This window comes from Lepisosteus oculatus, chromosome 14, assembly GCF_040954835.1.
Source record: "Lepisosteus oculatus isolate fLepOcu1 chromosome 14, fLepOcu1.hap2, whole genome shotgun sequence".
NCBI lineage: Eukaryota > Metazoa > Chordata > Actinopteri > Semionotiformes > Lepisosteidae > Lepisosteus > Lepisosteus oculatus.
Window position 1 is genome coordinate 44,102,741 of NC_090709.1, and position 22,749 is coordinate 44,125,489.

Here is a 22,749-nt window from a genome sequence, read left to right on the forward strand (position 1 = left end):
CGAAGTCTTTAACTAACGTGATACTGGAGTCAACAAGCATACTTTTAGAATTTGATTAAAAGGGAATATAATATGGAATCGCGTATCTCAAGAATTTAATAACGGTATGATTATATCCGTGTACTGCGGCAGGGCTGTGTAGGGCTGTATCGCCTGCCTGTTCATGCGAGCTGTCTTGTAGCCTACTGGTCTAGGTGCGTGACTACCAGCTTGCAGGTTGTGTGTTCAAATCCAGCTGGTGCTGGACCTTCCAGTTTTATTTATTTATTTTTTAATCGCGTATATGGCGCTGAAATATGTGTGACACACTGGTGGCCTGACACGGTGAGGTGCCCTGGCGCCATATATTTCATGGATATTATGGAATATAATGGATGGATATCTTAGTTATCTTTCTAGTTCACAGGTTTGCATGCATAATTTAATTTTGAAAGCCACTGAGACATCAGGTACTACTGTTGTATTTATGAAAAAGAAACAAAACAAAAAACATACTAACAACTGTGCCATCCTACTCCTTAGTTAATACATTTTATTATTCATAAACAGTTAACATTGTTAGCAAAATATTTTGAATTATATTTAACCCTATTTTTTCTTTAGTTTTGTATTTAACTTATTATATGATAGTCAGACTTAATGTATATTTGAACAATGAAAATATATTTTCACAAGATTTTACATTAAGCACTTAAAATTAATATGGTTAATAATAGTAAACTGTAACATGCTGTAGCAAGATCGGTTAAACTGCGAAGAAAATGCTTTCAGAGAAAATGTTTCAGGTGTGAAGAACATAGATCTCCAATGCAATTTCAACCAAACCTGTTCCCACACACCCTGCCCCCACTACCATTAGAATATACACAAACATTTTAGTGTTTCATTCTGAGCAGAAGACCCTCACACCTGAAGAGTGCTGGCTGTGACGAATTAAACCGGTTTTACAGGTTTCAATCACAGACCATGTGACATAGGACTCAGTAAAGTAACACACAGCGCCACTGGATTTGATAATACCTAACCAAAATCCGCAATATGGAAACAGAACCTGTGTGATTGTTGATAGATGATGTACTCGTAACATTTTTTCAAGACGAACTACAACATTTAAAAAATGACTTGTATGTACTTGATATCTCTAATCAATCCACGGGTTCCAGCACAAAACAAAAGTAAAACGCATACCGTTTCGCGCTTCTTATTAGTTGCTCAAAAGTAATTTGACCGTATGAAATGCATAATATAAACCTAGAAACATATACGTGAGCAGTACTTAAGCACTGTAGTATCGGTGTTAAGACATACCTCTCAAATACTGTAAATGAAGTTAAAAATATCTCAAGACCGATTCTGGTCGTAATGAAACCATGCAAGGGAGTTTTTATGTCCGTTGCAGTTCTTTTGCAACATGAATATAATTATATCGTTATTAATTTCTTGAGATACGCGATTCCATATTATATTCCCTTTTAATCAAATTCTAAAAGTATGCTTGTTGACTCCGGTATCACGTTAGTTAAAGACTTCGAAGCTTACAATGTTTAGGGAGAAATGGAATACTGGTGTGTATTTTTTTCTTTTCATGATAGGTGTCGCATTTTAAATCATTTTCGTAGTTAGAAATTATGAAACGCCCTGTTAAAAGCAAGGAAGTTTTTATGCCCGTTGAAGTAAAACAAAATGCCTGACAAAGTATGGCTTGGACAGATTCCAAGTGCTTGTACAAATGTGCTAAAGAAATTATACTTTGAGTATACAGCTTGTCCAAAGTCATCCATTATTAATACTATTAGTAATATCTTCAGTAAAGGCTTTGATGCATAAATATTTCTGATAAAGGTAGGTTGTGTACTTTTGTCCAACTGAGCAATCTTGCTTTCATAAAATATACCAACATTTTAATGACTGATGATTAACATGCTGTAATACACAGTTCAAAATTAAAGGCTCAAATGCTGTACATGAGACATTAAGCTCCCCCTGGCGGTTTTACAAGGCGACGCCGGATAGTTAGTCACGTGACACACGTGAACCGCGTGATACCCCGGTGGGCGTGTCGCGGTATGCCGCGAAATACCTCACCCATTTTGAATGGCTGCATCTGAACATCCCCGACATAGAAGGTTGTGGAAGTGACTTAGAGATGTGCAAGTGCTCACAGAACACAATCCATCTTTTGCATCTTTTAAGTGCTCTTGATTAAACTATGCATAGTAAAACAGCAGTACTGATGATTTTCATGGACTGATGCACACTTGTTTACAACTCCAGTGATAAAACCTTGTCTGTAAATATTGTAGAACGTAAAAGGGTGAAACAACGCTCCAACCGCAGGAATGGTAACAGAAAGGATAATTTTCTTATTTAATACGTCCTTTTGAGATGTCTTGTCAACGCACACAGACGTTAGAGCTGAACAAATATTTTGTACACAAGACGGCAGTGCGATATTAGAATTCCTGTCTTCTTGATGGATTCAGACTCCTTCTCAGAGGTCCATGCTCACCAAATAAGTTTACAGCTGTAGCGGCAATGCTTGTTAATAAGACAGAATTAAGCATTGCTGAGCTTTCCTAAATGAGGCCCCATCTCACTCTCCCTCTCTGTGGTGCAGCCACTGAGAAAGTATTCATGCAGGCTGATTTAAGATGTTTTCTTTTGATAAGGGACAGCTCTTAAACGGAGATGCACTTAGCTAAGCCTAACTATCATGATCAATGGTCATCCATTGGCGCCTATCTGTCTAGGGAGTGCTGAATGGACATCTGGACTGTATTCCTAAGTGTCAGGAGTAAGTGACTCATATCTCACCTTGATCAACCAATCAGGGATTGGCAGGGCGTGGTAACACCACGTGGGTCTCCAATGCCCGCCAAACTCTCAACCAATCAGCACACATCTGTGTCTTGGTCAAAAAGGGAGCGAAGCTCAGATCGGGGCTCTCCTTGGCCATTTCCGCGCATCCTCAGAGACAATCACGTGACAACTGCTGTTGTCTGCACTGGGACTTGGAAGCTCAGATCGGGGCTCTCCTTGGCCATTTTCGCGCATCCTCAGAGACAATCACGTGACAACTGCTGTTGTCTGCACTGGGACTTGGACTTTGTTCTAAGCGCGAGGCCGAGGATCCCGTACGTACTCAGAATTCTACCAACGTGAATGCTCCGCTTGATCAACGGCAGCCTACAGTTGGACCCCCGTCGACAACCTGAATAGCTTATTCAGAAGCAGAGCTGGTCCGGGAACGAACCAGCTTCTACCCCGGGCAAAAGAGTGACTTGTGAGGACTTGCGGTCACACTCTGTGCATAGATACTTTCTACTAGCCAGCCGGACTGCTGGTAGATCCCCTCGGAGCAACAACTGCCCTGCGCGCCGCGGTTAGATTCCTCCGCCCGTCCAACTCCGAGCTGCACCTCGACTGGTTGGCCGGTAGCCAGAGGACGCTGGGACAACGCCCATTGGACAACCGCTGGAACCGAGGCTGCAACAGAGCCTGTCAGCTGGTTTGGTGTTCGTGCCTGGAAATTCCAAATCCATACACAGTGAATAAGTAAACTCCATGTTCTACATTGCGTCTCGAGAATTCAATTGTACCTCAACACAAGTTGTTATCAATTTAATTCATGAGTATTGCATTTACTTCCGAGTTTAGAGTAACAGTGGGTAATAACACTAATTAGCGATTTGGTAACCGAACGATATATATTGACATATATTCTCTGTTGTGTATCTCTTTGTGTTTGCATCTCTTCGACATTATATACCTTGTATATTGATAACCCTCACAGTAAGGTCTGCCACTTGTATCCAGGCAGACTGGTATATTTTTGGTGCACAATTTATATTAATCACTGTATCTCGTGTATTGAACCCGTGTGTGTGCGTTGTTAGTTGTTCTGACGATTGATTTTCTAAAAGCCACAACGAACCACCTCGTGATTACTGCCTCAGTCTCAGTAATTGTCTCAGTAAACCCATCAAACCTCTACACAGCTAAGGAAGAGTAGCTCGGAAAATACCCAACTCAACAAGCGAGTGCGTTGGTTGCTCTTGCTCTTAATGCAAGGAGCTGTTTTTTATTTTGCATTAATTATTATTAACCAGAAACAGCTGCACAACTGGTCGCATTTGTGATTGTCACTTCTCTGCTTCAGCAAGGTCAATAAAAGACTCTGAAAGTAGTAGAGAAAAACTGAATTAAAATCATATTAGCAATTCTGAGCGATATCTGCATACAGGCAATCCAATAAGAACGTTGAAATCTTTGAATATCATCTCTCTATATATTGCACTGCTTTTTACTTGGAGTAAAACTATTGGATTGAAGGGTTAAAATGTATTGTTGTTATTTGGAGAAATCAATGAACTCGTGATTTTACATGTTTTAAAAGACGGTCATGCGCACAGAAAAAAGACAGTGCTGATTATTTTTCTGGAGACGGAGCACTGATGACCTGTCCGAGCCAATTGATAAAGCCCACCCAGTGGATACTCTAGCAGAACGTGGAAGAACGTTCACCATTGTAACCAAGGCAACCACAGGAACAACATCAAGAAGCACAGTCAATTCCCCATTTAAATCTTTCGTGTAAGGTATGCCATGTGAAAGCATGTAGTAGATCCCCTGATCTCTTTTGAACATGGACAAGGTATTTTTGATGGAGCGCTATGAGAAAAGATTTAATAAGCTACTCCTGCCGATGATTCAGCATAAAGAAGTAAAAGCTTCACAAACAAAAGCAGCTCGCTACCACAGCCAATATTAAATGTACTTGGTGGCACATTACTATTTGCACTGGCTCAAAAGTGGTCTCGGCAGACGTTGTTCCCTACTTTACGTAGCGCCAAAGAGCATTTCCATTGAGAAAAAAAAAATCTTTCTTGATGTTAAACATAGAGAGCCTGCCTTTTAGAAGTTCTCCCTCTAAACACCTTGTGCAGCCTCCCGACAGACTAACAAAAAGCGCCTTTTCACCAACTCAATTTATAATACGCCCCTCAAAACTCACAACCGAATAACAATCCATCCATATATTTGTTTTCCAAGATCCATTCAAGGCAACTTGGCTCTTCGCAAGCAAATCATTTCAGGATGGAAACTCAGTTTAGTCAACTACTGGTGCATTCAGCACACCGCTTGCTCTCGCTTGTCAGGGTGGCCGAGTAGTCTAAGGCGCCAGACTCAAGGACATATATCTTTCCAGCTGGCTTGGGTGTTCTGGTCTCCAAATGGAGGCGTGGGTTCAAATCCCACTCCTGACAGCTTCTGCTTTTAGCTCTCTTGAATTGTTCCAGTGCTACAGTGAATGACTGAAATATAAAAGCAGCAGAAGAAAGCAAGCAACTCAGTGCAATTTGTGAGTATTCTGCACTGTTAAAATGCACAGGTTTTCATACTTTTTGGAATTCGTAGCTCAAGAAGTGACTCCTGTTTCATTTTCTATTCACCAACTGGATTTGCATTCCGCCCCTCACACCTCACAACAGAATAACAAACGGCTTCATGTGCCACAGCATTCCCATGTAGATTCGGTTTGCACTATGAATTAGGCGACCCCGAATGAAATATTTTAGTGTTGGCTCAAATGTGAGGAATTTCATGAACCCTCAAAAAGGAACGCTTGCAGAAAATGCCAGCAATTCAAAGCCTGTAGGCAGCATGAACAGACCAATTCTGCAATTTCTTTTATCGAGGGCGGTGCTTTCTGAGTCGATGGCTCTGCATTAGAAATGAGAAGTGCTGAACTCTAAACACGTTCTTGCCATAACTGCTACTCCTGCTGCTACTCCTTCGTCCTCGAAAAAAGAAAAGACAGGCATGTTTTGAGTCTCAAAATGATCTTCAGGATCCACAAGAAACATGTAAATTTGATTGATTCCGCAGTATTTTGGATGTACTGTACTTATAACTTCCATCGAAGAGAGATTTCATCAGTTGCATGAAATTGAAACTTCCGACTTTTTGTCTGGTATTGAAAATATGTTAAAAAAAAACCATAAACAATTTTCTAACAAACAACTCATGAATTATTGCCAGGATCTATATTTAGCGTTCGGTGGTGATAACACTGCTTATATTGATTGAGTAGAAATCTATGATGTATTGACAGCTTTATCTGAAGCGAGAAGTCCTAGAACGCCATCTATGAAGTTTTAGGATTCATACCAAGAAATGCCTTTTGTTTCCCACCCCAACTGCTGCTTTTGCATTACACATTATGTGAACGTTACCAGTTTTGGTAGCTTCTGGGCATGATTAAACTGAAACTGAAACTTATTATAAAATTCTTAAATCAGGACTAATTTTAATATCAAATGAAATTACTATAGAAGAAAAGGTTTAACTGAAATATGATATGCAAGCCTGAAAAATAGAACAATTCAATTTATACAGATGCAGCCATTCAAAGTGCCCGGTACAGATACGTACTGGAGGTAATTGGCTACGGCGTCGCGCATTTTGGCGGAATATGACGCAAGATGACGCGGGGTACCGCGGTACGTGATTGGTTGACCGACAGGGGCACTCTTGGTCTGTTGGTCTGTTGTAGAAAAATTTACTGTAAACGTCTTTACTGTGCCCGTTGTAGTATTGAATATTCATATGGAATTTTACCACCGAAGGGAAATCTTAATAGCTGAGCATAAAAAGAATAGGAGCATACTGTAAGGCGTGTGAAGGCCATAAACAATATTAATTTTGGAACATAAACATACAGTATATGGCTGGTCTCGGTACTTTAAAGAAAACATACACGAAACATGGTTTCATTATGACCAGAATCGGTCTTGAGATATTTTTAACTTGATTTACAGTATTTGAGAGGTATGTCTTGACACCGATACTACGTAAATACTGCTCACGTATATGTTTCTAGGTTTATATTATGCATTTCATACGGTCAAATTACTTTTGAGCATCTGATAAGAAGCGCGAAACGGTATGCCCAGGGCGTTTTAGTTTCGTTTTGTGCGGGGACTCTGCTTTAACTATATCGCCGTGGATTGATTAGAGATATCAAGTACATACAAGTCATTTTTTAAATGTTGTAGTTCGTCTTGTAAAAATGTTACGAGTACATCACCTGTGAACAATTGCACAGGTTCTGTTTCCATATTGCGGATTTTGGTTACGTAATATTATTTTCTAATTTCACGTTGTGAATATATGATTTGGGCAAACAGAGCCGCAAAGAAGTACATTATGGGTTGTTGTTTTTTTTTTTTGCAGTTTTATCTAGAACAAGCGATGCTTAAACCTTTGTCTGATTCTTGTGAAACTATCCACACGAGAGTTACCTAGGAGTTGACATCAGTGATGTCACTGATAGGATGTTTCTAAAAATCCATCCACTGTAAAACGTCTTCTCCAGTTGTCCTGCATATGTATTTGCTAATGAAGCTGTGTGTTCTGAGCCTGGTTCTCTACATTTCTGTATGAACCAGCTTAGAGGGCTAAAGCCAGCCTGTGTTTAAATTGAGTGTAAGGTAATTTATGCTTCTAAAGTCATGGTCAGCATTTATTATTGTACTGTGCTGTAAACTTGTTCTGTGCCTAATTACATTATTTTATAGCTTTATCAAATCTGTACATTGTCTGTCGATAATTTTTCTGTAGTGCTTTTTCAGCCCTCAGCATGTGACTGCGCTGGCAGCGCTGTGGGTTAGTTTGCTGATTCCAATGTTATACGGTCTGTGATTGAATCCCATGTAACTATGACTTTATTTTTTAACAAATATTTCTTTGAAAAAATGAAATGTTTCCCTTGGTCAGAGATTAAATAAAACCTCACTCGCACCAAACAAATTTATATTTCTAAATATCACAACATGATCGAATTTAAGTATTTTTAATAACAATGAATAGTCACCTATGCGTTACAAAATAAACATTTATATTGATTTGAATCGCGTTTTGATTTAAGTCGTAAACGCGTGTTTAAATATATGTGTTTAAAGGCGATATACTGTATAAAAGCACTGATTCTTATGGAATGTGTTCCGCCGGGGATTCAAAAATTTTTTTTTTTTTAATCGCGTATCTTAGGAAAATCTCAGTATTACTTTGTTCATGCACAAACAGTGGCATGTTACATTTTTAATTTGGGTGTCTCCTCTTGCCAGAAAGCTCTAAATTGCATTTTGAGTGCGGGTTTTTGACTTTTTCTAAATTGCAACCCATAAATAAACTGCGACACTTTAAACTGCGACACTTATCATTCAACCAGAGCTCGAAATACCACAAGGACCCTCAAGAGCACAGCAAAGACTGTATTAAAAGACTGTATCACACATAAAGAAGACTATTTTAAATTTCTTGGCGCAGTTCATTGTGCAATTAACCCTTGTATGTGCTGTCCGCGCTCAAAATGCAATTTAAAAAAAATCAAAAACCGCGCTCAAAATGCAATTTAGAGCTTTCTGGGAAGAGGAGACACCCAAATTAATAATGTAACATGCCACTGTTTGTGCATGAACAGGGTTATACTGCTATTCCCTTTGATACCCGATTAAAAAAAAAATAAAAAATGTTTTGAATCCCCGGCGGAACCAGGCATCCATATGAATCAAGTAACAGGTTTATTCAATGCTGAAAAAAAGAAGAAAGAAAACACATTCCATAAGAATTGACTGAGCTCCGCTCTGTACCACGCAATGATCCCCCCAGAGTCTTAGTCCCGGGTTATTTGGGTTTTAAGACAGAGGGTAAAAAACTCTCTCTCTGGCTTGACCTCCCCCTCCCTGTGTATTGTCTGTTTTTTTGTTAACAAGGCTCGCCAGCTAATATGAATCGAAACCTGTCTTTCTAGCTTTTAAAGTCGTGCGAAGTGTAAGCCACAATTCAAATAGAGAAAAAAGAGCTGACTGGCAAGATTTAAGATGTGGCTGTCAATGTTGGATTAAAAAAAACACATTGCCAGACGTTTGTTGCATTGCTTGAAAAATAACTTTATTTCGAGAGACTGGATAAGTATTTCAAGTGTTTTTTTTAACTTCCTGAAAAACAACTAATAATTTAACTATATGTGCAAACGTTTTATGATAAGTCACTGTTGTGAATGTCTGTGGACATGTGCTGGCTGGACAGTAGGCTCTACTGTACACAGAGAGGGGCGGGAGGAGTGGACAAGCCGGTACATACTCTTAGAGTTTGATTAATAGGGAATATAATACAAACGTTGTTTGGTGTTAATGTGTTGTTAAGTGTGAATTTGTACCTGTTTCCCTGAGGTCTGGCTTTTTTTCTGGAAAACCATAACTCTGGTCTTGTCCAGATTGACTGTCGGCGCCCAGGTCTGACAGTGCTGCTCCAGCAGCGCCAGGTTCTGGCACAGCCTCTGTTCTGTGGGCGACAGCGGGACCAGGTCGTCTGCAAAGAGCAGGAACTCGATTTCCATAATTAATGCAGATCAGTAAATCAAGGGACAAAACAATTATTGCACCCGGCTCCTCAATGGGCTTTGACGTGCTAATGCGTTGGTTTAACAGTCCGGGTGTGGCAAGCCTCTAATGTCTCCAGACTTCGGCAAGAGGCACCCACCTTTCATTGGAAGCCAATGAACATTCTAGCCGTACATGTGAATATAGCATAAATACACAAAGGGATTGGGTGAGCTCCCATCACAAAAAAAACTGCGAACCTGCACTACAGCGACCACAGTACAGTATGGAGACCAAGACCTTTTACGGGAAGAGACGGGGTGCTTCTGCCGCCCCAGCTTCCAAAGAGCGAAGGGTAAGCAAATACAGCAGACTTCATCTGAAATACGTTATTACAGCGTATATTACAAGGTATTATTGCCGTTTTGAATTTTAAAATGCAATTATAATTATTTCTTTGTAGCCTGTTCTTCAAGAAAACACCGCACGGGCGAAACGATCTACCACCAGGACAGTAAAAAAGAAAGCGGTAAGACGGAAAAAAAGAAAAGTTTATTTTGACTTCTGTTCCGCGACTGATGAATACTACTGTGTGACTTTATTTCTTACATGAATTATGTTATTTTGCCACAGGCCGTGGGTCTCTGCTCTCGGCCACTGGCCAGGGTGCCAACCTGTAGAAGCAGCACCTGTGTGGAGACATTTCGGCAGCAGCGGGAGCAGTACGATGCATTACTGGGGAGGATTGGGAGGCTAGAGTTCCAGCAGTCAAACAGTTGAGCAGCTGTCTCCCGAAAAGTGCCTCTCCCCGCCGCGCAGGTTGCAATGCCTGGCGGAAGCTCTGCCCCCCGCAGAGCACACACCGCCTCAGGACACTCCATCCCGGCCTCTCCGTTCACCACCGCATGGGAATTGGTTGATGCTGTCCCCGTCGTCTATCTCCCCCCAGGAAGCACAGCAGAAGTCACAGACGCCAGTGGGAAAAATAATTCTCCCAGATGTCCAACTGCTACCCATCACTCAGGAGATGGAGGGAGGGTTGTACTTGCAGTGCATCGGCATAGACGGGAAAACAAGAGCCGACCGCTACGCCACCCTCATGTTTCGAAATCTTGTGACTTTTGAAATTTACTGGGGGTGGACCACGTCTGTAAATTTTGATGGGTCCAGAGGCAAAAGTGCCTTGCCTTGCAATCTCCGGGAAACCATTAGTAGCATGGTGAATCGGAGATTCTCAACCCTTACTGCGTGCGACTGGAAAAGAATTAGTGATCGGATCAACGAAATGCTTCGTAGAAGGAGGTGCTCTTTTCCTCTCGTCTAACAGTCTGTCCACAAACACAACATTCCTGTTAGACAAGAGGAATGTAAAAAAACAATTACTTTTGTCAATGGAAACCTGTGTGTGTGTGTCTCTCTCTGCTGGATGTCACTCTCACTCTCTGCTGAATGAATAAAAGCATTTTTATTAAAAACGCGTTTGCGTTTGTCTGGTATTTACTTTTGTCCCTTTTAACTGTTTTTCCCATCTACGTTTTTGCTTTGAGATGCCACTTTTAAAGGTGATATGTAAAATAATGTTTTTTATTATTGTTATAGAGAAACATGATCAGATTTTCCCTGGTTCAGAAAAAAAAGATCTAAAGTGCTACATCTAACTTTCTTAATTCAATGTATTTAAAGCAGTGAACTACTGTAGATGTAACATAACACTCAGAAATACAATCGAGAATAGTTTTGTGGTGTTTGTTTAGATGAAATGTTCCTAAAACGTATAACGTAACAAAATTAAAGACGATTAAAATCTGTAATCTTTCCACTTGTACTGTATGTCATCGGAAAGTTTCTGCTTTGTGTAAGGATGGTATCAAAAAGTAATCTTAAGTGGTGAGAAAGCTGTGCTCAATGTATTTAAGGGACTTAAAAGTAAAAGGAGATGCTTCATATTGCTTGACTAATTTTAAAAACTAAGTTATAAATGCAGACGCTCCCTCGGTGCCACGCCGGGTGTAAAGATCAAAATATACATTCGTCCCGGGCAGAGGCCGAAGAGCCCGGCTGGGGTGCGTGGGGAAGAGCAGGACAGGAGTGAAAGTGGTCAGGGCGGGGTTAAGGAAGGCGTACAGTCTGGGCAGGTATAGATTACACTTTTCTAAAACGTATTTGAAAAATAAAAACGATTACAATCTAATCCTTCCACGTTTGATCCCAAAATCCCAAGAAAAATAAATCTAAACGGGTAGAAAGCTATGCTGAAAGTTTATTAAGATACTTAGAAGACAAAGATACTGTATCAATTTATGTTGCATTAGTCTGATTATGATTAAAAAAACACATAATAAAAAATGAGTTTGCGATTTATATCAAAACACGATTTAAATCAATATAAATGTTTATATTGTAACGCATACTGTCCAGCCTCCATTTCTCTATAAAAATTTACTCTATTACACACACACACACAATAGAAGCAGGAAGCAGAAGCAGGGACCGTTATCAGAAGGGAAGAAGGTGACTATTCATCATTATCAAAAATGACTTGGAATCGATCATGTTGTGATATTTTGAAATATAAAAGTCAATTGATTGTCCATAATATTGCTATTCTATTTTTTCGAAGAAATGTTTGTTAAAAGAAAAGTCCAGCACCAGCTGGATTTGAACACACAGCCCGTGAGTTGGTAATCGAGCATGTAGACCAGTGGGCTACAAGGGAATTCACATGAAGAGAGAGGCGAAACAGCCCTACGCAGCCCTGTCGCAGTACACGAATATAATCATATCGTTATTAATTTCTTTAGATACGCGATTCCATATTATATTCCCTTTTAATTAAATTCTAAAAGTATGCTTGTTGACTCCGGTATCACGTTAAAGACTTCGATGCTTAAAATGTTTAGGGAGAAATGGAATACTGGTGTGTATGTTTTCTTACCGAAGAAGTACCGAGACCAGCCATATACTGTATGTTTAAGTTCCAAAATGAATATCGTTTATGGCCTTCACACGCTTTGCAGTATGCTCCTATTCTTTTTATGCTCAGGCACTAAGATTTCCCTTCAGTGGTAAAATTCCATATAAATATTCAATACTTAAACGGGCACAGTTAAGACATTAAATATACATATACATACTGTATACAGTACAGTTTGCATACGGTGATATGTTTATGCTCCTAAATCAATCTCTTTTATGAGCATGTGAAAGGCATGGTGAATCGATTCTCATAAATTACTGTACTTTGCATGATTGGAAACAAATGCGTGATTGCGAAATGCTGTGGTGTTACTTTTACAAAGACGGTCAATGAAAACATGAATGTGGACCAGGGCAATACTTTTGAGTTTACACTTACAGCTTGTCCAAGGTCATTCATTATTAATACTATTAGTAATATCTTCGTTAAAGACTTTGATGGCGACAGCTCAAACACGAGAGGTTGAGCTTTATTAGCTCCACCTTGCGGAAATTCCGGATACTATTATTTTGCTTGCCGTATTATAGGAGAATTTACGGTAACTAGCGGTATTTACCGGTAACTCGCGGTAGACTGCATACAGCGCACCGGAAAATAATGCGGTATCGCCCTCGCATTTTGAATGGCTGCATCTGTATGTGTAGCAATCTCTCTCTCTCCTTCTCTTCCTGGTGATCTGAAGGGCAGGACTTTGTCCTCTTAGTGGCTCTTGATAAAATATTTACTGGGTTCAGTTAATGATTAGGATGGTTTTGACCATCATGGCCTCAGAGATGTTCTTGATTTTGCCTGTAACAGATGAGGAAAGGAATTCTAGTTCGCACAAGCAACAGGAACATTATTAAAGTGTAGCTCGGGGTGAGGAGTGTCAGACTGTACTTAGACCTTGATCTAGCAGTGGTTTAGCACTGTGAAATATTTTGCAGGGCCTTTTCCATTCAGAGAAACAGACTGTTTTGTCTCAGCTAGTATCCTCCCTGAGTGCTGCTGTGAACGATGTGTTAAGGGACTTTTGGGAGTCAGGGCTCTGATGGGACTGAGCTGTTTCTATTTTTATTTTTTCTGTGTGTAGGGCAGTATGCTGCACTGGGTTAAAACAACTGCATCATGTCATGTTGTTGATATAGTATGTCTCCAGCTATAGATAAAGACTTGAGACACGCCATTCCCGGTACTGAGCAGTCAGGCTCTGTCCTCACTGGTATTTACAGAACACTGCATGGTCAGTTTCTGGGAATGAGATAATCTTGTCTATATGGCCAGGTTAACACCCCACTGGTTGACTGGATAAGGCCAAAGTAAACAGCTGTTATTGAAATACTGTATATTACTACAGGGCCTGTATCTATCGCCATTTAAAAAAACTTCAGCATCATAGTTTCTGAAGCTGGTTTAAAAAGCAGGTAAGTTTCCACACCACTGGGTGGACTTATATGACAGTTTACTACATTCAATATTACAGTACTACAGTAAAATGTACAGTCTATTCTATACAGGGATCTGTACGAACACCATCCCTGGCCATTAGACTGACCACAGCATCCAGATTCTACAGCTGAGATAACAGCACTAACTATTCCTCCATAGTGGGTTTTTATCACTTCAGTTAGCAGTGACCATGACAATAAGGCTGAGCTTCACCTCTGAAATTATTACAGTAGTACTGAGGTGTTTACTATTTTAATTAGCAGTCCAGGACAGCTTAAACTTTCACTTTATCCTGTCTGTCCGTTATTTCTAACGGCCCAGGTCTCAGCTCAGATACCTTAGCTTACTCACATTCCAACACAGTTCCTGTTCCCTGTCCGCCGGTTCCGACCCGGCCTTCGTGGTTTTAACTTCGTGTTTTGATGGATCTCCTGGTTTTGGACTTTCTCGTGTGTTTTGGATACTCTAAGGATTACTCTTTGGGATTGTTCGCCTCGGCCACACCTCCCCCGTGCACCAGCGCACCTTGGACACGCCCCCTTGTCTTCAGCCCCGTATTCCTGCATGACGTTTCCCCAGTGTTTCCCCACTCCGTCGGACTGTGTCGTCCGCATAGGGTCCGGAAAGAACTGTTTGTTACATAGGAGTCAGGACTCTGACGGGAGTTAGCTGATTGCAATTGTAATTTAAGTATTTTTCTGTGTAAAGAAATGTACGCTACACAGGGTTAAAAAAATTACATCATGTCAGACAGGAGGTATGCTAGAGGTAACAGAAGAGACGAGACTGGCTGTTGGTGATACAGTATGTCTCCAGCTACAGATAAAGATTTGAGACACACCTTTCCCTGTATAGAGCAGTCAGACATTGCCCTCATTGGTGGTTATAGAGCACTGTGTGGTTGGTTTCTGAGAATAAGATAATCTTGTCTGTATGGACAGGATAAAGTCAAAGTAAACTGACATATTTTGTGTACTGCACATTTCTACGGGGCCTATCTCTATAGACATTTCCACAGTATCTCCAAACTTCCTCCTCACCACTGGGCAAGGGCGCTACACTAGTTTAACCCATCAATCCCAATCCAACAATATTTAGACAGGTTTATGAGCTGCACCTCAGACCCTTTAATATAACCAGATTATGTGAGTTGTCTCAATTGCAGGTGTTTTATGGAAACAATTCAATTAACATACAAAGTAGTCTAAAACCTGTTCTGATTAACTGTTTAGTGCTTATATTTCAAAGTTTTATATTAGAAAAATGTAGTAGTCTCTATAGGAAGTTTTCTTTCTTTGGGATTTCCGCGAATAGTTTATCAGTATGAAAAGTTGAAAGTGAAAGGAAGGATAGTTACTTACTCCCTGTTCTAGTCATAATAAAACTCGAAAGTGAAAGGAAATGTGTGTTTATAAAACTCCAGCGCGGTAATCCCCTTCACCACCTTACCGATTCGCACCACAGAGGAGGACCGGAGGATACAGGTGAGATGATCATTTGTTTCGATCAGTCACAATCTCAAACTCAGCACAGCCTTCGGACAAGGAGGTATCGTGTGGCGCAGATTGCTGGCATGTTAGATTTCTGCTTTAAATTAGTCTGAACTAATAATAGTTTTGAAACTAATAGAGAGAGCCCCCACTCTGGACCTGTTTCAAGTACAAGAAATGAGATTAGTTTGGAGTCTAGGCTTTTTTTGTTACTGACAGGAGATTTAAACGTAACTATCGAAAACTCCAGGATAAAGGGCGCTGGACAGGATAGAGCTGTACAGCTTGTAACTGTCGCTTCCTCCTGTTCAGATACAGCTGTAGGAACGGTTTTAAACAGACTCGCATTATACAGAACGCTGAGTTCACCGCATTTAACAATATGCAGCGATCGAATGGATTAACCCAAGTGTCTCCAACCTACGGTATCTTTATCCGGCCCGAGAACAGAGGAAAGCGTCACCACTACATGCTTACGCGCAAGTGTTAAATTAAATAACCTTTACCTCAGGTTCACGTTTGTTGTGCTTGAGTTTTCTTGCATTGTTTTTTTACATCGAAATGTCAGCTAAGTGGAGAAACGTTGACGAAGAGTGCCGTATTTTTAATGAGAAAACTATTTCGTGATTGAAAGCAATATAAAGCGTTGTGCTTAATACGCAGAGAAACCGTCGCTGTTCTCAAAGAGTATAATATCCGAAGGCATTACGATACGAAGCACAGAAATACTCAGATGTGATTGGCAAAATGATTTCAGATAAAGTAGAAGCACTGAAGAAAAACTTAATTTATCAGCATGAAATATTTAAAAAAGCGATCACAACAATCAGAATCCATTGTAAGGGCGAGTTTCAAAATAGCACGTCATAGCTAAGGCAGGGAAACCATTTACTGATGGGCAGCATATACAAAGAAAAAGTTGCTTTGCTCGAACAAATATACCTGTCATCTAATACAACTGCTCGTCGCACAGAAGACCCGGGAAAAAACGATTATTTTGCACTGTATTCATCATCTTTCATCAGCAGGCTTTGTGCGATAAAAAATTACAATTATCTGAAGTAATGGATAGTGACAGTGAATTGTATACGATAGTCCTCCCTTAATCATTTCACTCGTAAAATCCTTCAGACAAAAATTCTTCAGACAATAATTCTTTTTGGACAAACAAGTGGCAGCAAACAATTTTGTTCAGTTCGCAACTTGTGAAAAGTACAGAAATGAATGTGCCGAACCTTTTCCGATCCCGTTCACTTTAAATGTGATTTCACATTTGAAGCAGAAATTTCAGGACCGTTTTCAAGATTTTAACAGTATCTCACAGAACATAAGATTGTTCAAGAACCCTTTTGCAAGTGAAGTTGAAGATCTTCAGCCTGAATTGCCGCTCGAAGTAATTGACTTTGCTGCGAATGACTTGTATAGGGATCTGTTTAAGGAAAATGATTTGTTAAACATAAATCACTGCCTGAAAGGTGTTTTAAGAACATTCCACGAGCAACTTTTCTAAAGTTTTCTGTCTTCTGCCTCCACATTTTGTGTGAACAAACATTTACAAAGATGAAACAGACATTCTGTCACTGAAGCAATTCCAAATATCGCATTAAATTTGCACACATGTATGTGAATATTTCTTCTAGTTTTATTTGTTCATTTGAATATTACAATATAAGGGGTTTCATTTAATTTATTATAAGTGTAAATTGTGTTGTTTATTACGTATTCCTCCATCATAAAATACCTACCCTCCCTGTGTCTGGCCATCTGGCCTTTCTTCCGAAGAAAATGTGGCCCTCGAGGAAATTAAAATCTGATTAGGACTGAAAATCTTTTTTTCCAGTCAGTCACCACATATCTGACAGCAACAAGCATTTTGAAATAAAGTCACGATTTATCCTTGTTTTGATGATCAAGCGTGTTTACATCGGATAACAAGTTAAAGAGAATCGCAGACAGGATCCGCCACCGCGCAAGACCATGCTGTCACTGCATGATACAGGTGTGAGAGGAGTGAGCAGTCGAGTGAAAATCTAGAACCCAACTTAGAGAGCCTCTGTACCGCAGAGGTGCTTTGGTCTGAAAACAAATAGTTTTCCCCCTTCAAATTGGCTTAGCTGAGCTTAATTAAGTGTAAAAGGGGAAAAATACGCGTTGTAGTACTTTAAGGTAGTGCAAAGGGGTAGTAAAAACTGTGCAAAGGGGTCTTCTCAGTTAGTAAAGCACACATTTCCACTGAACTCATCTTTTAAATTGTCGAGGATCTAAAGACTTCCTTAAACCAATTTTAAAGACATAGATGGATGAAAATCATCATTTATAGTGAAATTTAGATAATCTTTTTTTAACGACTTCCCTGAATGTGTAATAAACATCACTCTATGAAGAACAATAGTGCAGAATGTTCACAAAATGGAACAAGCAGAGCATCGTTAAACATCGTTCAACCTTTTAATCTTAATGTTTTAAGCATAAAAGAATCTCTTCCTGCACCTTTTACATTATAGAGAAAGCAAGATTATTCGTTAAACAGATTCAAGAAATGTTCTAATTTCATTTTCAAATACATTGAAACAATACAAAATCCATAGAAGTGTCTCCTCCCACATTTACGTTAGAGAAATGGGTATCTGTTTGCTTTAAATTAGACATTTTATCATTTCTGATTTCTCCTCTTATCGGAGAAGCTACAGATATAAAAATATTTAACCTAACTGACTAACACAAATGCATTTTTTTGTGGTTAAAAGCAACATATAATATAGCTGATTTATTGTGCACACCAGATCATCGTTGTAGAACTGAGCTGTGGTCAAGACCAGAGGGGAACCGCACAGAAATTGAATCGTACTGACCGATTCCAGCACAAAGGTAAGCGAAGGAAATCACTCCTAATACCAATTGCAGAGGACTTGGCAGCTGAAATTAGTCGCTATCTCTGCACTAAAATATATCCTCTGTTGCAACAAACACAAACAGCTGCTGCCGTCTAGAGGTTACTACACTAACCAAGTTAGTACAGTGCTAAGCAGATCGCAAGGGAAAGTTCTGAATGACAGAGAAACGCATTACTGAAATAATATCGTTAATATGAACTTAATTTAAACATTAGTGACTGTTAATATACTGTATTGAAATATAAAACTGAAATTGTATTCCAGTCTTGAAGCAAGTGTCATCATTTTGATCATTTGTGATAGATTTCTGGGAGACATACTGTGACGTAGATTAATATTCTATGGAGTGAAGTGAACTAAAATCTAGGCAAATACACCTTAGTAAATGGGACTCCTATAATGTTTTTGCTTTCTTCTAGTTCTGCTTCTAATAGTCCCACTAATCCTATGTTTGCCTTCATAGTATTTCATATACATAAATGTAGCTGTCAAAATCTCAACATTGAATAGTTTGGAAGCGCAGATAGAATAGATTAGTAACGATGGCACAAGTGCCCAGAAATGCAAAGGTGTTTATTGTGAGGATGTGTCTTTCGACCTTTTCGGCTCATGATTACAAGACAGGCCACTGTGTCAAGATCATTCAATTTCAACGAACTTTCAGATTTAGCACGCTCTGCTTAAGCTCCGGAGTACTTAATGCGGTACTATCAGGAGATCATCTCCAGCTCTGAGCTCAGATGCAACGAAAACTGCTGGGGACCAAAAAAAGCTGGGGACCAAATGAACTTGTGTTTAGTGGTTTAAATTAATCTACTACTACAATAATATCTAGAGGGCAGCAGTTGTTACTTTGGGTTCATTGCAATTCAGGACAGGTTCAGAATGGAGCTGTGGACAAATTTCAGCCATGTTCATTGCATTTGATCTTAAGTTTGCTCACTAGTTTTGCACAGGCTGAACTCCAGTTGGTTCGCTGCTTTGGGGTCGATACAATTGGTCCCTTGAATTATGCCACCAGGAGAAATTATTTCCAGATTTGTGTTTCTTTTGTAAAACCCAAAGCACTGGAAACACAATTTTGCTGAGATTAAGTTAAGATAAAATAAAATTAAAATAAAATATGAGCACATATCTTCTAGACAATTGCTGGAAATAATAAAAACATTAAGAAAGAAAGGCAAAACTAAATGTTAGATTATACATCTATTAGAGCAGAATGCAAATCAGGGAATGTTATATTAGTTTCAATTTAAGCTGTCAACCAGGCCTCAACTGTCTGTACTTACAAAATTAATACAGAATGTTTCAGGGGACATTATTCCATCTGGAAATGGCCTCTGGACATATGACAAACAGGAGTACTAAAAGGTTAAAATCACATAATATAGTAATAGTAAGGCCTCATTTGGTATACTGTGTACACTTTTGGTCACCACACTAAAACAACAACAACAACAACTATATATATATATTCCTGTTAGAATTAGGTCTGATAACTACCAGATACAGTTTGGGACTCAGGAGAATGTCCTACACTGACAGACTGAAGGACCAAAGCCTTTATGTCTCGAACAGAGAAGATCAAGGGGATTTGATAAAGTATTCAATATCCTCAAAGGTACCGACAAATTCATCACAATTAAATACAAATTAGAAGACACAAGTGAGGACTACATGGAAGTATATGTAAAGCTGAGAACAGGAAGCTGTGCATCAGATGGTTTTGGAGGGTTGCCTGAATCTTCAGTAAATCATGTACAGCACATGTGACTAAAGGTTAGGCACTGCTGTAAGCACTTTCCAGCACAAGACCAAAACCATGTGTCCTAGGTTACTGAAACACCAATAGAAGGATAAAACAGGTCTTGTGATCTGGTGTTTATCACCACACCAACCCTTAGATGACCATATCCTCTGAAAACACAGCCAGTTTAATGTGATAATTACCACTGTGCTGAATATTCCTAATTCAAGATAAAGGTGAGGTTGATCTGTGTGAATTCAAATCCAGATTCCTTCAGTTTATTAAAACAGATGAGTTTATTAGAAATACAATTAATACAACAAAGGCCTTTGGAAAGGAAAGTGGAAATGGTTGGAAATAGAGAATTTGAAAAGTGCAAGTTGCTAAGTTATAGAGTAGTGTTAACAAAGTCAAATTTTAATTTGAGGCAGAAGGCATCATGTTACATTAAGTCTTTATCAAGATAAACCAAACACAAAGTTAATAAATACACATATATATATATATTAAGGAACAGTGCAAACTAAAAAAGCTTTGCGTCCGTATTGCTTATGTCTTGGATAGAGGGGAAGTAGGCATCATCTGGTGCGGATTTGTTAAGTAGAAGACTGCTGTGACTCTTCTCAGAAGCTGATCCAGAGTTGCTGTGGAGCTCATGTAGATGGGCTGCTGGCTGGAGAGGGTGGAGCAGTGGATCAGACTTTACTCCTCTTGTCTAGCTGAGCTCTTTGTTACTTCTTCTCCCTTGTCTGCTGACTTCCTTTAGACTTGACATCCACTAGTAGGACCTAACGTCTTCTAAAACTTCCAGACTTCCAAAGTGTGGCTCTTGGCTTGCTCTATTGATTAGCCTCAGACAAAGACATACCAGAGTCTTTTCTTCCAGGGTTCTCCCATTCATTTGATACCAAACAAGTACAGCCTGTTTATTTCTGAAATGATAATGATGAATTATATTGTATTTTAATTTAATAATTTAGGTTTAAGCTTTCGTAAGGGAATGAAACATGTGGCAACACATCCAGTACTTAATATAGTCTTTTATCAATACAGAATGAAGGATGCAATTTTAATAGGTCAAAATTCTGACTTGCTTTACAAGCAATTGGAGAGGATTGTATCCTCATGTATTCACTAGACTCAAACCTGGACCCTCAATCGATGTTGATGGATCAGAAAAATCTGAAAAATCCTTACAGTAATGCTTGTTGTAACCAGGATTCCGACTGTTCCATCTGTTTAATTATGAATTGCTCTTTAATTTAAGACCATACAAGTGATACAGTAGTTACAGGCATTTGCTCAGATATCCATTGTTTCTCTTAGTTTAATGCAGTTGGTTCTGTTTCTTTTAAATGTGATAAATAAAATATTTATTTATGGATGATTTTAAGGTATGTTTGGTCAGTTCCTTTAAAATGAATCTTAAAAAAAAGTCCTTCTTGCATTTCTTACTAAGTAGTGGCCCTTAAATTATGGCCTTGTGTCAGGTGTTGGGAAATCACCTCTCTTGACTTGAGAATCACTAGCCCTGTTTTGTTCTAGGCTAAATGGTTTTATGTCTGTTTCAGTACAATTCTTATCTCTCCTTGAGAGAGGTTCACAGTCCTTCTAGCCTTTGTAGAAACACAAAGAATAATAAATTCCCCATTATTCAGAGATGCAGGCATGCAGACTTGTTAGCAAAGTGTGGAACAAGCTAGACAGTAATATGGTTAAATTTAACAGCCTGTGTGACATTGTGTGGGTTTTAGCGACACCTTTCACCGGTTTCAGGCTCAATATCCCAGACAGAAGTAGAAAGTCAGCTTGTAGTCGCTCCATATTTAGCTTTTCGGAAGGTTTTTAGGGCAAATGTTAAAACTCAGTTAAGGATTTTATTTCTCTGAAGTAGAGAAGAGAGGATTATCTGAGCTGAGGGCTCATGGTCCTGGCATGAATGCTTGAGTAGCCACTTGAGCCTTTAATATAATGCTCCTAATTAAAGGTGATGATGATTAGAGAGATATTCACTTGGCTGTTAGGGAAGAGTGATATTGGTTTTCTCGTGTGGGGCCCTCTGGTGGTGATTAGAGATTTGGGTTGTGATTCGGGAGGTGAATTTATTTTGTTTTCTATGTGACACCTGTCTTTATTTTTCAAGAAACAGCTGAATGAGTCCCCAGATCAATTAACTAACTACCAAATGGGAAAATTAGCCAAATGGAATTTTTCATATTTGTATTGCTCTAATCGAGTATAACCATAGGCAAACCAGTTTTCCCACAGGTCACATTTTTATGCCATCCAGTCAGAGCTGACTTCATGGTTTCAAATAATCTTGCATAAATCAGACCTCTGTCTACTCCCTTAAGTTATTTGTGATCACAAAATAATGAATGTTGCTTAGCTGCTGTTGAATCAGGAGTTAGTCCCCAACTTATAACACTGTTCCATTATATAATCACTTCCAAGTTATGACTTTGACTTATAATGCAAATTTCAGAATCAATTTGTATTGCTGGTTCAAGGAATTGTGATAATGTGTAAAACTAATCAATATACATTAACTGTTGACAGCTATAGTACGTATACATGTTTTTACAGTCAATTTGTTGTGGCACAGGTATCCTGAATGAATTAATAAGAATCAGAACCTATAGAATTTTTACAAAATTCACATAGTATAAAATAGTGAAAAATGAGTTAATGTATTCTTAAGTTAGTTTTCTCTTATTTTACCAGGAGCAGAATAGGCATGATGGCAACTCCACAGATATTCATTGAGATCCAGAATGATAAAGTTTTACTCAATGAGAGGGCAGCTGAAGTTCTGTCAGGAATGACA

The 22,749-nt window shown here is 39.2% G+C and overlaps 1 long non-coding RNA gene and 1 other non-coding gene across 2 annotated transcripts; both read left to right on the forward strand.

Annotated features, from left to right (window-relative positions):
* The first annotated feature begins 5,154 nt into the window (after positions 1-5,154).
* On the forward strand, positions 5,155-5,267 carry trnal-caa (transfer RNA leucine (anticodon CAA)). Its single transcript has 2 exons — positions 5,155-5,192; positions 5,222-5,267. It is a non-coding gene; the product is annotated as a tRNA-Leu (tRNA).
* Positions 5,268-15,217: 9,950 nt separating this feature from the next.
* LOC138243309 (uncharacterized) lies at positions 15,218-22,726 on the forward strand. The gene is made up of 3 exons (XR_011192094.1): positions 15,218-15,275; positions 18,065-18,149; positions 22,647-22,726. It is a non-coding gene; the product is annotated as an uncharacterized lncRNA (long non-coding RNA).
* Positions 22,727-22,749: the final 23 nt, after the last annotated feature.